The sequence below is a fragment of the Jaculus jaculus genome, chromosome 1 (genome assembly GCF_020740685.1).
Source record: "Jaculus jaculus isolate mJacJac1 chromosome 1, mJacJac1.mat.Y.cur, whole genome shotgun sequence".
Classification (NCBI taxonomy): Eukaryota; Metazoa; Chordata; class Mammalia; order Rodentia; family Dipodidae; genus Jaculus; species Jaculus jaculus.
In genome coordinates, this window is record NC_059102.1 from 172,775,819 (window position 1) to 172,790,041 (window position 14,223).

Here is a 14,223-nt window from a genome sequence, read left to right on the forward strand (position 1 = left end):
AAAGCATCTCAGATTAGAAATATTACTTAGGGATGACAATGAGATTATATTAAAGAAAATGATATAACATATCAAATAAATGGAGAAAATTTCCTATCAGGAGATATGCTATAAACTAGCTTGATCACAGGGAAGCTCAATTCTGCAATACTGATCTTTGATGTGAAAGGAAGAAGTGATCTGTTGGGGAGTCAAACAAAGGAACTATTAAGATGAACACATGACTATGTTCAGCCATGAGCATTGTATGTCAGCTGCCCCATTTCCTTTTGACCATTACTTCCAACAGCTTTCACCACCAATATTTACATTGATAGTCTCTTGATCCCAAGCTATGTATATACAAAACTGTATTATTTTTATTCCAGAGAATTGCATTCAAGTAGAACAATTGAAAGAATTTTAAATATTTCATTGTGAGATTGTAGAGATAGAACTTTTCTCCATTTTACCAAGATTTCTTATAAACACTCTCCTCAATGCCTGTTTCATCTTTGTTCTTCAGGCTGTAGATAGATAGATGGGACATGGGACTCACAAGAATACAAAACACTGCCACAATCTTGCCTTGCTCAACAGACCTCTTGTTGGCTGGTCTCAAGTACATCCAGAAGAGGGACCCATAGAACATAGTTAATGCTGTCAGGTGAGAAGTCCGGGTGGAGAAAGCTTACCTCTGCCCTTCACTGGAACCTGTCTTCATGATGGTAGTGAAGATGGAACTGTAGGAGATGAGGATGATGAGAAGGGAGCTTGTGAGTTTAATCCCAGCTGACACAAACAAGACCATGTGTTTTATGTAAGTGTCAGAACATGTTAACATTAAGAGGGATGGGTCAGCACAGTAGAAATGGTTGATGGTGTTGGGTCCACAGAAGGACAAATGTGGGGTCAATATAATCTGAATGGTGCCCACCATATAGCCCCAGAAATAGGGAAAAGAGACCAGGAAAATACAAGCTGGCTGGGAAATTTTTCTGCTGTAATGTAGATGATTGCAAATTGCCAAATACCTGTAATATGCCATGGCACTAAGCATGTAATACTCAGTAAGGAGTGGAGTCATAAACACAAAACATTAAATCAGGCACCCTGTGTAGAAAAATGTCTTTTTCTCAGACAAGAAGTTAATAAGTATCAGAGGAGAAACATTAGTAAAATAACATATATCCACACATGCTAAATAGGAGAGGAAAAACCACATGGGAGTTTGCATCCGGGGAGTAAATCTGATTAATAAAATCATCCCAATGTTCCGAGTCAGGGTGATGAGGTAAATCAAGAGAAATACCATAAAAAGATTGGGCTGCAGCTCTGTCCGGCTGGTTGGTCCCAGCAGAATAAACTCAGTGGCTCCAGCTCCATTGTGTTTTAGATGTATGTTCCTCTTCATATTCTGTAACAGGAAAGTGTAGAATACACACACACACACACACACACACACACACATATAAAATTTCTCAACCTAATCAATGAGTTTTGAAACAAAATAACTTTACAAAGAGTTTGAACTCAGGATAATTTCCTCAGTAATGTAAAAGCTGCCTTTTGTGGTGCCTATGTAAGCATCAACTTGGGGAATTTGAGGTCCTTGCCCCATGCTGTGCTGGCTATCATGCAGCTTTCCCCTGAACTCTGCTAATCCACATGGAATTTAACTTCACTCCCCTAGTGTTCTTTATTAGGAATCAAGATACTTGTTCCTCAGACATGGTCACTGTTACACTTGGGTGAATGGCTGGGCCTCATGGATGATTATGTATAGACATGCTTTAATCACTGCTAGCAAGTGCAAGTCTGTGCAAATTGGACGTTATATATTTCTTGAGAGTTTCCTAAATCCCTTTCTATTGGGTATGTGAGTGGGGTGCATGTATGTGTGTGTATGCATGTCTTGATATGTGTGAGTACACATGGTGTGGATGCACATGTCTGTAGAGAACAGAGGTTGATGGGCATTTCCTCAATCACTCACCATGGTATTTATTGAGGTATAGTCCTTCATTAAACACAGAACTCAACATTCAACTAGTCTAGCTTTTCCCCTTGCCCTGGGGACCCACCTGTTTCTTCTTCCCAAACTCTGGGCTTACAGATGCACACCACCACACCTGACACTTCTGTGAATGCTGGGGATCTGAACTCAGACCCTCACCCTTACATGAGTATTGCTGTACCACAGGAGTCATCTCCTTTCAGTTTTTATTTACTCCCAGCAGCAAGGAATATCTCGTGGATCCATGGTGTTCTGCACCTTCTCTGCTCCAAATCAACAACAGGTAATATGGGCTCACTAAAATAATTGCTTTTGTTTCATAAGTCTATTTCTCTCCAAATATCCCAATTAATTTCATAGTTCATGTTTATCCTGGTATTTATCTCACATGCTTGACTTTATACCTTATGTATGATACATCAGGGAGACTTGTCAAGTTTTCTTTTCAAACATTGTATAGTTAGTCTTTTCCTATGTCACTTGTTAAGTCTAATATGAAATCTTGTATTTGCACCTGAAGTCCTCTGATCTGTATTCTGGATCAGTGATTCATTATAAAACGGATGGAGGAAACATAGCATGCTTCTGATTTGGTAATGTGGTGCAAGGCTTACTCTCATAACTGGGCTGAACTATAGACATTTTGTGGTGCCTGTGAGAGGCGCCTTCCCACCGATCTCTAAACCCCCTGACATTTTTCCACCAGATTCTCCCTGGGCACGTTGATCTTCATGTGAACATGTTGAACATGCTGAGTACATTCTCACCCCAGACTCTTCACAAAGGCTGCTTGCTCAGCCCAGAATGTTTCCACTCCAGGCTTTTCAGTGACTTGTCAGCTTTACAGAACCAATAAATGAATTACTGTGAGCCAAATATGAAATACCAGGGCTGCAGCAAAAAAGACGGCTGGAAAGACAGCTTGGTGGTTAAGTCATTTGCCTGCAAATTAAAGGACCTTATTTCAATTCTCCATGACCCATGCATGCCAGTTGCACAAGGTGGCACACGTGTCTGGAGTTTGTTTACAGTGGCTGGAGGCCCTTTTGTGCTCCTTTCCCCCCCCCCCTCTCTGCCTCATTCTCTATCAAATAAATAAAAATAAAATATTTAGAAAGAAGATTCAACTTACTGTTAGAAAGAGTTCTACCATGAAAGAGGTTATATGAATTTTTATAACCACTTAACAAAGAAGCTTGAAAATGAATAAATTTTAAAAGACAGATAGGCTGCAGAAACTAGGAAAATCTTTTCCACAGATTTAAGATGTTTTGGCTTTTAATGTGATTGAGGTTCAGAGGTTATTGCATTTTTATTGCTTAACAATACAATCTGTCCAAGTAATGGCAAATAGCAAAATAATTGTCAATAGCTGCTTTTTTCAAGGTCCAAGAGAATTTCATGTCTTTATGTACTACATTCCATCCCTACATGATCATGCTACTCTACTCAAAGTCAGTCCATAAGATCTTTCATGCAGTTATACGAGACCTATCTGTCAAACTTCATATTCAGACTCATTTGGTATCTTTAAGTAAATCTCTCTTAAGATAACACCTATTGCCATTTAAGTTACTTCCCTTCTAAATACCTTTTTCGTCAAGAACCATGCCATTTTTTTCATACTACTTATTGCTTCTGAAATTTTTAGTTGGTTATTTTTGTCTGTCATTCTGTATTACACTGTTAGATAAGAACTTTTACTATATCACCAAAGATGAGTACAAGCCTGAATCATAGTACAGTTATATAAACCCATGAACAAATGAAGGAATCAATAAGGTAATTTGCCAAATCATAGCAGCTGATGTGTCATGCTCCATAGATTTTTTGCATCTCTAATATTACTAATGGAGTCTGGTTTATTACACAAAGCTCTGGCCTGCATTGTACAGAAGGAAACAGAAATTAGAGACAAAATGGCAACTAATAGCTTTATTTAAATAGTAAAGCTACTGCTAATGGTCATTATTTAATAGATAGTTAAAACTTTCAGGTTAGACTACAGGAAAAAAGATAAAAGGTGAATCTGGGCTGAAAAAAATTAAGTTACATTTAATCTCTATCACACTTTACAAGTCCACTTACAGATAAAACTTACATCTTTTAAAGAATACTTACTATATTGTTTTATCAAGTTCATATTTACATTTAGAGAAGTGGTTATCTACCTAGAATCAGGTGAGGAGGTTTAAACATAGTGACAGCTGACTCTTGGCCCAAACTAGTGAGGGTATGCACATTTATGTGAGATCTTTAACAAATTTCTTATGCTTGTGGTATACAATTAAGGATCAAAGTATTAACTACAGAAATTATATAATTGGATTAAATAAATATGATTTTAATTGATATGTCAGGTACCTTTATCTTCTCACAGTTTCTATTTTCACCTTAAAATGGATTATAAGATACTGTCATTGCTTTGTCATGAAGTCCTCCCTGCTGACTGAATATAAACTTTGCTGTCATTAATGGACCTGAAAAATTTTCTATAAATAAATAGGAAAAATCAAGACACATTCTGACTTTGGTCCGTATAGTAGCCTATTGCTCCTAGAATGACTGAAAGACAGAATTGTTCTGTAAACCTTCACAATCCCACCTCAAGTCTTCTTATTTATTACTCGTGCATTAGAAGGAAAAGAGATAAAAATCTTATCAAACATCATGCCACCCTACTGTTTATTACTTACAGGTCAAGGTTGATTTATGAGGTACACAAAAACACTAAATATAACAACATAATTTACATAATTATGATTCAGGATATGAACTGAAATGAGGAGTAGAAGAGAAATGTTTGCCACCATTTTCACTAATACACTCATAGTTTCAACAAGAATATTGCAGGTATTTTGTGGTGAATTACATCTAAGAGTTTTTCTGTTATGCATTATATTTCATAAGCCAAAATGACATAGGCCTCAAGTTCATGTATATATTGTGTATTGTTAAGACACTTTCTTCTTCAGCCAGTGGTATTCTGTCATTGTGCATGGATGATGGTTGCAAAAATGAAAATGTGAAAAATAACTATATCCCAATCAAAGCTAAGAAGTAAACATATAAAACAATTCTAGTTTAAATAAGTGAGCCATTGGAAAGAAACCTGATTATGTTTCTGTAGTTCTGATAGGAAAACTTTAAGCATTATGTGTGATACAGAGCTGATAGAACTGCAGAGAATTCTGGTCTCTGAGGGTGTTTTCTGAGATGAGTCAGCTTGAAAGGTCAACAACTTCAGCAATGGTATAAAGAAAGGTGACACCACACGCTGGCTGTGGTGAATCACTCATACAGTTTCAACACTTGGGAGTCTGAGGCAGAAGGATTGCCAATAGGTCAAGGACAATCTAATCTAAACAATGATTACCAGACCAGTTTGGAATATAGAATGAGACCCTACCTTAAAATGTCAAAAATATTATTGATGATTATTTATCAATAGTCACTTCTGTCTCTATCTAGGAAAATATGAGTCTCTCTCTTATTGTAGAAAATCTTTTTATTTCCTTTTTAATGTTTAGAGGGATTTTAGACTATAGATAGAACTTAAAGTACTTAAGAGAAGAAAAGAGAGGTAATACAGAGAGCTTCTGTCTATCAGACAGCAGGAATGGCATAAATCCCCTGTACAAACTTTTTTTTTTTCAAGATAGGGTCTTGCTCTAGCCCAGGCTGAACTGAAATTCACCATGTAGACTCATGGTGGCCTCAAACTCTGCCTGGAGAGTGCTGGGATTAGAGGTGTGCACTACCACGCTGGGTTCCTCTAGCAACACTTACATCACTACTCATTCCATTTATTTTAAAGGAAAAAAATCCTGAAATACTATCTCTGTGAGTTATTGTTTGGACTATCAGACTTAACTGTGAAGGAACATTACTTTCTGAGTCTCTTTAAGGTTCTCAAAGTGGGAGGATTTATATCATTCTGGAAGACTCATCCCTGAAGTATTAGTCAAGAATCATCATCATGGGAGATCATCAAGGGATCCCTCTGGGAGTATTTACAAAACTACACTTCCATAGGTGAATCTCAACTTAGGAGTTGATAACTGGCTATGGATAGTATCTGTTAATAAATTTAAAAGTATTTGGTGTTGTTTTTGACATTGTGATTATTTTAAGGGCTATTTAAAATGCAGTGCATTCATTATAACCAGAAGACCTTTCCATGACTGGTTCATCAAATTCTCATCTATCATAATATTTGTGTAATATGAATATCCTTAGTTTTATAGTATTAAACTCATTCTATGATTTCCTACTTATTTTAGTGATATTAAATGATTTTAAAATTGGATTATTGACTTCCGGTTAAGATGGCAGCGTAGGTACCACACCAAAGCAGCCTGGGGGGGGGGGGTGGAAGACCAAAAAATCTCAGAAAAATACACACTTTTACTAAAAAGTGAGGTGTATAGGAAATTGAAGCAGCAGCGGAGAAGTAGGAGAGATCCAGAGCATCCAGAGCCCACACAGGCTGGCAAAAGCGGCCCTGGCAGCTCTGCCAACCATGGCGGCGGCAGGGCGCACCAGAAAGCCACCAGGCTCGGCTTCAGCCGCAGGAAAAGCCAGGCGCGGGAGCTTCCCCTCACACCGGAGCTCTCCGCAACTCAGAAAATGTGAAGGGAGAGTGGCAGTGAGCAGCGGAGGAGCAGTCCGCAAGGTAGAAGAACACGTGTAACAGCGAGAGAACCAGAGCAGGTGCGGCTCCCTCCCCTCCCCCACTGCCTGAGCCCAGCTCTGGTGAACAGAGCAGCGGTCTGGGACCTGGCCAGGCCAACTTGAGCCGACAGCAGGACCCAATCAGGAGCAGAGTTCGGCAGCAACATCAGCAGCTCCGGAACTGGTACCAGAGGCCCCAGCAGCAGCAGACCCAGAAGTGGCAGCAACAGCAGACCCAGCAGCAGCAGCTTCAGCAATAGCAGTGGCTCCAGAAGTGGCAGCTACAGCAGCAGCAGCAGCGGAGGCAACAGCAGCAGTGGGCCCAGCAGCAGCAGCTTGAGCTGATGACTGACCCAGCAGAGGCAGCTTTCGCAGCAGCAGTTCCAGCAGTGGGGGTGCTGATCTGCAGGGCTACAGTTGGCCAGGCTTGGTTTGCCCCACAGGAAAAGCCAGTGCCCAGCTCCAGAAATCAGAACAGCAGCCCGACGACCCAGGCAGCAACTTGACTGAAACCAAACTCATCCAAGGTAACTGGGTTTGTACCAGGGAAGGGTCTCACTTAAGTCACAAGCTGACTGCGATCCCTCAACAGACCAGAAATCTTAACGTCTATGTTGATAGAGGATCTGGTTGTTATAATAACTACTCTGGCATACATACTTGGGGCTGTTTTTGACTGAATGGGTGCAGTGTTTAGTTAACTTTTAGAATCTACTTGTGTTTTATTCTGCTCAGCCTACTTGAATACCCCCATAGCAGGGAAACTCAACCCCTAGGAGCACCTTGGTAGATACTCTCAGAGTCTTAAGAGCCACATCTAACACCTTAAGCTCCTACCCTGAAAATATATAACATCAAATCAATTGATACAGCTAAGAATACCCAGCTAGCTAGAAAATCCAAGCATTAACTTAATCCAAGATGCAAAAATATATACATTATAACACAAGAAACACTAAAAAGCAAGATGATATAAATCCACCTAAAAGTATTAATGCATCAGAAATGACCCCCAGTGAGAATGAGTTAGAGGAAATGCCTGAAAAAGATTTCAAAAGAATGATTGTAAATATGTTCAAAGAAGTCAGAGAACAAATCAAAGAAGTCAAAGTGGAACTTAAAGAGGAAATCAAAGGAATCAAAGAAGATGCAGGACACCAATTTCATGAAATAAAGAAGGCAATACAAGACATAAATAAGGAAATAGAAATAATAAAGAAAAACCAGTCAGAATTACTAGCAATGAAGAACACAGTTAATGAAATAAAAAACTCTGTAGAAAATCTCACCGGTAGAATGGATGAAGGAGAGGACAGAATATCTAAGCTAGAAGACCAGGTGGCAGATCTAATACAGGACAACAAAGAGAAAGACAAACTTATAGAAAAGTATGAGTGGGAATTTCAAGATATTCGGGACACTATGAAAAGATCAAATATTAGAATTCAGGGCATAGTAGAAGGAGAAGAATTTCACTCAAAAGGAATAGTAGGTGTCTTCAAAAAAATCATAGAAGAAAATTTCCCCCAAATTGGGAAAGAGGTGCCAATACAGATACAGGAAGCCTTTAGAACCCCAGCCAGACAAAACCTGGAAAGAACCTCTCCTCGCCATATTATAATCAAACTTCCAAACACACACACACCAAAGAAAAAATATTGAAAGCAGTTAGAGAAAAAAATCAAGTTACCTACAAAAGTAAGCCCATCAGGATTACAGCAGATTATTCAACACAAACTTTTAAAGCCAGAAGGGCTTGGAGTGATATATTCCAAGTTCTGAAAGGTAACAACTGTCAACCAAGGTTACTTTATCCTGCAAAGTTATCCATTCAAGTAGACGGAGAAATTAGGACATTCCATGAAAAAAGCAGGTTAAAGGAGTATTTGAAGACAAAACCAGCTCTACAGAAAATACTTGATAGAATCCTCCATGCTGAAGAAAAGGAAAAGCACACATATAAGGAACCTAGAAAAAACAAGCTATACTCAAATACTAGTTAACAGAAGAGAGCACAGGTAGAACCAGAACCACACAAAAAAAAAAAAATGGCAAACATAAAAATGGGATTATTATCCCTTTAGAGGATATCATTATTATTATCATGACATCCTCTAAAGGGATATACATAAGAATCCAAATACATGGTTTATATTTACTGAATGGACACCTAATTAATTAATATCCAAATGGTGATGACTAGTATAAGTGAAATTAGTTCACCAAGCATGCCAGTATTTAGTTCATAGGCATGGACTCTTTGACATGGACTCCTAATCTAAAGATGTATTTATAATTTCAGAAAAAAAAGTTGATTCATTTAGTATTTCCTTTACATGCATCAGAGTAAAGCCTAGTATTTCTTGGCCAAGTTCACATTAATTGTAATATGTATAGTAAAAGTTAATAATTAACAATAGAGTACAATTTTCCTATGTCTAACACAATCTTCCTTACTTGAAATTAATTCACCACTGTTGCAGTCAGGTTTGCATTGCTGATAGAAAACACCCAACCAAAACAGCTTCTGGGAAAAAGAGGTTTATTTTGGCTTATAGGCTCGATGGGGAAGCTCCATGGTGGCAGGGGAAAACAATGGCATGAGAAAAGGGTGGACATCACTTCTTGGCCAACATAAGGTGGACAATAGGAATAAGAGAGTGTGCCAAACACTGGCAAGGGGAAACTGGATATAACCCCCATAAGCATTCTCCCCCAACAATACACTCCCTCCAGGAGGTGTTAATTCCAAATCTCCATCAGCTTGGAATCTAGCAGTCAGAACACCTAAGTTTATGGGGGACACCTAACATCACATTCCATCCCTGGCCCCCATAAACTGATATCTATATATGATATAAAATACAATGCATTTAGTCCAACTTTCAAAGTCCCCACAGTTTTCATCAATTCCAATGATGTTCATACATCCCCCATAATCCAAGGTCTTTTAACTGAGCCATAATACCAAAAAAATACCACCCCAAAACCCATAATGGCACAGAATAAACATTCACACTGCAAAAGATGGCATTGAGCATAGCAAAGAAACATTCAGCCAATACAAGATTTAAAACAACCAGGGCAAACATCAAACTCTGTAGCTTCAAGTCCAACAACTCTAGCCAGTGACAAATCTCTGTGTCTGATAATTCTAACGAGCAATAAGTCTCTGGCATTCCAATTCCACCCTTCCAGCTAGACTACTCACAGTCCTGGAAAACTTCATTTGGGGCTGGCAGCTCCTCAGCAGCCATCTCATGGTCCCAGCATCTTCACTGGATCTCCATTGCAATCCATGGTTCATCTTCATGGCCTCATAGGATCTCCATGCAGGCAACCCGCAAACCTGCTTCACACTGCCCATGGCCATTTTCAAAACACAAGACTGTGTTGCAAACGCAATGACCCTCTCTTTCCTGTACTTCTAATACTCCACAATACCAGGTAGGGTGCAAATTTGTTAATCCAAGAGGGAATAAAGCAGACTTTTAAGAACAGGGACCTTCTTGACCACTCAGTCTTCTTGTTGCCCCAGTTCAGGGCAGCTGGCCCAATCTCAAAGGTTGTAATCTCTCAAACAGTTGCAGCTTAATGGGCCGCAGTTCACCCAAAGATTTTTCTTTCTGTGCCATATCCCTCTGCTCACACCAGTTCATTTCTATGCAAAGCAACCCTGCACAACTTCTCAGGCCAAAGGCATAATAGCAAGCTTCTCACAAAAACTGCTAGCCAAGTGCAAACAAAGCTTTTACCTTCATAAGCCAAACCTCACAGTCCATAGTTCTTATTGCATCCAGGACTTTCAACTCTGACCAGAATAGTCTAACAAGCTGTACTTACAGCACTGCAAGGCATCTCTTAGGCCAAAGTTTAAAATCCTTCCACATTCCTCTTGAAAATCAGCTCCAAAAGGTCAAAGCCACACAGTCAGGTGTCTATCAGCAACCCCACTCCTCAGTACTACTTTATATTGCAGTCAGGTTCTCATTGCTGATAGAAATCACCCATCCAAGAGCAGCTTGTGGGAAAAAAAGAGGTTTACTTTGGCTTACAGGCTCAATGGGGAAGCTCCATGATGGCAGAGAAAACAATGCCATGAGCAGAGGGTGGACATCACCCCCTGGCCAACATAAGGTGTACCATACCAGCAGGAGAGTGTGCCAAACACTGGCAAGGGAAAAACTGACTATAACAGCCATAAGCCTGACCCCGACAATACACTCCCTCCAGGAGGCTTTAAATTCTAAATGTATATCAGCTGGGAATCTAGTATCCAGAACAGCTAAGTTTATGGGGGACACCTGAATCAAACCACCACAACTAGTTTGATGTTTTAAAATGCATGTCATAACAGAGGGGAAATTTTCGAAACCTCAAACTAGTCCTTTTGTGTAAGCATAATCATGGGTGAGGAGGAAAGAGAAAAGTGCAGTTTAGGATTGGAGGATATTTCAAAGATCAGCTCTTCTAATTTCTTCCACTTTATACTTTGGCCCTGAATCAAATTACTGGGGAGCTAGAGCAAAGTGATTGCTAATTTAGTTTAAACAGTTCCTATGTAAGCTTGTGTCATGGATATACTCATGTGCACAAATTCCCATAATAGTTCTAAAGTTCATATGATTAAGCAATTAGCTAAGAGTTTATGGCTGAGAAGTTTATACTATGAAATTTACTCCCACATAGAAGACTTCCTAAGCCTGTATTCCCTGTTAAGACACAAACAGGAAAGCAGCATAAAAGGTTGAAAAACCATAACCCTAAAACCATGGGTTCAGGCTGGTATCTCCCAAGGCCAGAATTGCCCTTCCCCCCACAGTGACCTATTGCTCAGGGAGACACAAGTTCCTCAAAATGATATAGGCTATTGCCAGAATACTTGGTTATATCTGCAAGTGCTAAAAAAGATAACTTCCTATTGCTGAAGACACCATAGCCTGCGACTACAGGATATCAAATGAGCATGATAGAACTGAGAGGGAATCCAGTTCCCTTCCAGGTGGCCCTCACAGTGCTGGAAAGTGCTGTGAGAACAGCTGGAAAATAATGGTTGCCAACCGATTGAATAAGCAGGAAATCCTTTCAGATACGGAATCAACCAGTCAAGCAAGAAGTGGCCCACAGCCAATGCAGATAAACAGCTGCTCACAGATTAGGGATGAGACCAACAGAGTGGGGGTGACTCATGTCTGGCCCTGGGAACCAAGCCAGATTCCCTAGAAGAAGAAAACTATAGACTCCAGAGAGAACCTCCACTGGTCTTTAATCAAGAAAAGTGGACATGCACACTAGTAAGTCTCTCTAATAACTAGGCTTATCCTCTTTAATTCAAACTTCTCTCTCCATTGGTTGGAGAATCTGTTCTGTCTTACAGATGGAGGAGAATACTCTGGAGAATCAAGATACATCAAGCCATCAAGAACATAGAGCTGAGTGCCTACCACAACAAGGTAGTCTCTTCCACCTCATCTGCCTAGAGCCCAGAAGTCACTACAGAGGAAGCAGTGACGCAAATACTTCTCTTATGGCTATCCTGAAAACCAGCTCCAGGGAGATGGCAGCAAGCACTGTTGTCACTCAAACCTCATCAAAACAGAGATCCAGACTCTACTGAGAAAGAAACACTAAATCAGATCCCCATCTTGCTCACCAAGGCTCAGGGAGTATTGTGGAAGAAGGAGCAGAAAAATTGTAAGAGTTTCAGGGTGCATGGGAATACCCTGAGGCATTGTATACCAACCCCCAGACTGACTGAGGCTCCTTCGATCCCACAATGAACACCAATAACCCCTATGAAGAAGAACTTCTGCAGAACTGGGTGGGGGGAAAGGGTTCTAAGAGTAGAGCCTTTTTATAAAAAAAAAAAAAAGTTTTTTTTTTAATACTAGATTAAGGGTAGTTCAGAAGTTAATAGGAGGACAAAATAATGATTTGCTTTCATTTTGTTAGCACTTCCATGCACAGCTCTAAAAAAAGCTTCAATTTTATTGAGGAGAATATTTAATAATTAATAAGAAATATGGTTCAATTTTAAAGAGTATCTTTCAATGTCTTTAAAGACATCACTGACATTTGCTTTGATGTCTCATGGCATTTAGCAATTTATTTTTACTTCAGTTAATTGTAGGAATATTTTAATCTTGAAGCATTTAAGTTATGGATGTGATATATATCTAAGGGAGAGATCAGGAAAAAGGAGAAGGAAACTGTTAGGTCAAGATGGGCTTCCCAAAATGGAGTCACCAAAGACAGCAGGATGGCAGCACACACAAGGAAGGAGGGCATCCACATCCCTCAAGAAACCACCCAGCTATTATCCCTTCCTTGTCTCACAGTGCCCCAGGTCTAGGTTCCTGCCTCGTTATCTCCCATCTGGTCACTCTTCTGGTCTCACACCTTAGCTATGTGAAATGGCTAATGTAAAGAACAAAGGAGTTCCTCACCTTCCCCCAACTGAAGAGCTCCCACCCACTATCTGTAACCTCAAAGTTGGCTGTGCTTCATTTTTCACAGTCAGTCATGGCAACTTGTGCTTTTCCCAAATAAAAGCTTCCATCTTTGCCTCAAAGTGGTCTCCATGGTCTTGGTCACTCCCAAACCTTTCAGAAACCAGCATGACTCAGAAATTTCTAGTGACATGTAGAGTCACAAGGGAATGGAAATCATGGCAAAGGGATAAAGACTGTGTTGCTTTTGAGATAATGGCTTATAGGAACTTTTGGAATCTTCTCTATATACTTTTCAGGTGTTTGCCATAACAGTGTGGATAGATTTTGATAAGATGTTGAAATGAGTTAATGAGGCTGCTTGACTGTTAATCAAAAGCCCCCCTTTTCTTGTATATGATAAATATGGACATTATGATTGGTCATAACCCTAAACAGGGAAGTAGGGATCTAGAACTACCCTGTTTCTCTTGTATATCATAGTGACATCACCTGAGGGGAGAGGAGCAGAAAGCCTTACCTAGCAGCATACCTAAATCTAAAGTTGCCTGCAACAACTGAGTTAGGATCCAGAGAGAGGCTGGTTCAGATTACTGTCTAAAAACCAGTTCCAGGGAAAGCAACAGACACTGTGGTCATTCAGACCTCATCAAATCTGAGATCCAGCGGATACGGAGAACTCAACACTAAATCAGTTCTCTAATTTGGCTGCCAAGGCTCAGGGAACATTTATGAAGGGCGGGGAGATTGTAAGAGATTCAGAGTGAGTGGAGATAGACTGAGGCACCCCCTCACAGAAAGACTGAGGCCATTAGCACCCTATAATGAATACCAATAACCCTGTAGAAGAGGTCCCTCAGTAGAATAGGGAGTGAGGGAGAGGGAATATAAAAGTACAACATTTTTGTAAAAAATAAGTAAATTAAACAAAACAACCAAAGAGAGAGGGAGAGAGAGGGGTTCAATAGTATTCATAAGCACCCAAAATGATGAACCCAGAAATATCCTAAACAACAACAAAAACAACAAAAATCTTTAGTATAGCTATTATTATCTCTATTACAATCATTTATAAGCAACCACTGAGTTCCAGTATGATCTGTA

General features: G+C 39.7%; 1 pseudogene; it reads right to left on the bottom strand.

The window, feature by feature from the left end:
- Window positions 1-411: 411 nt before the first annotated feature.
- LOC105944709 lies at window positions 412-1,393 on the bottom strand (annotated as a pseudogene).
- Between the last annotated feature and the right edge of the window lie 12,830 nt (window positions 1,394-14,223).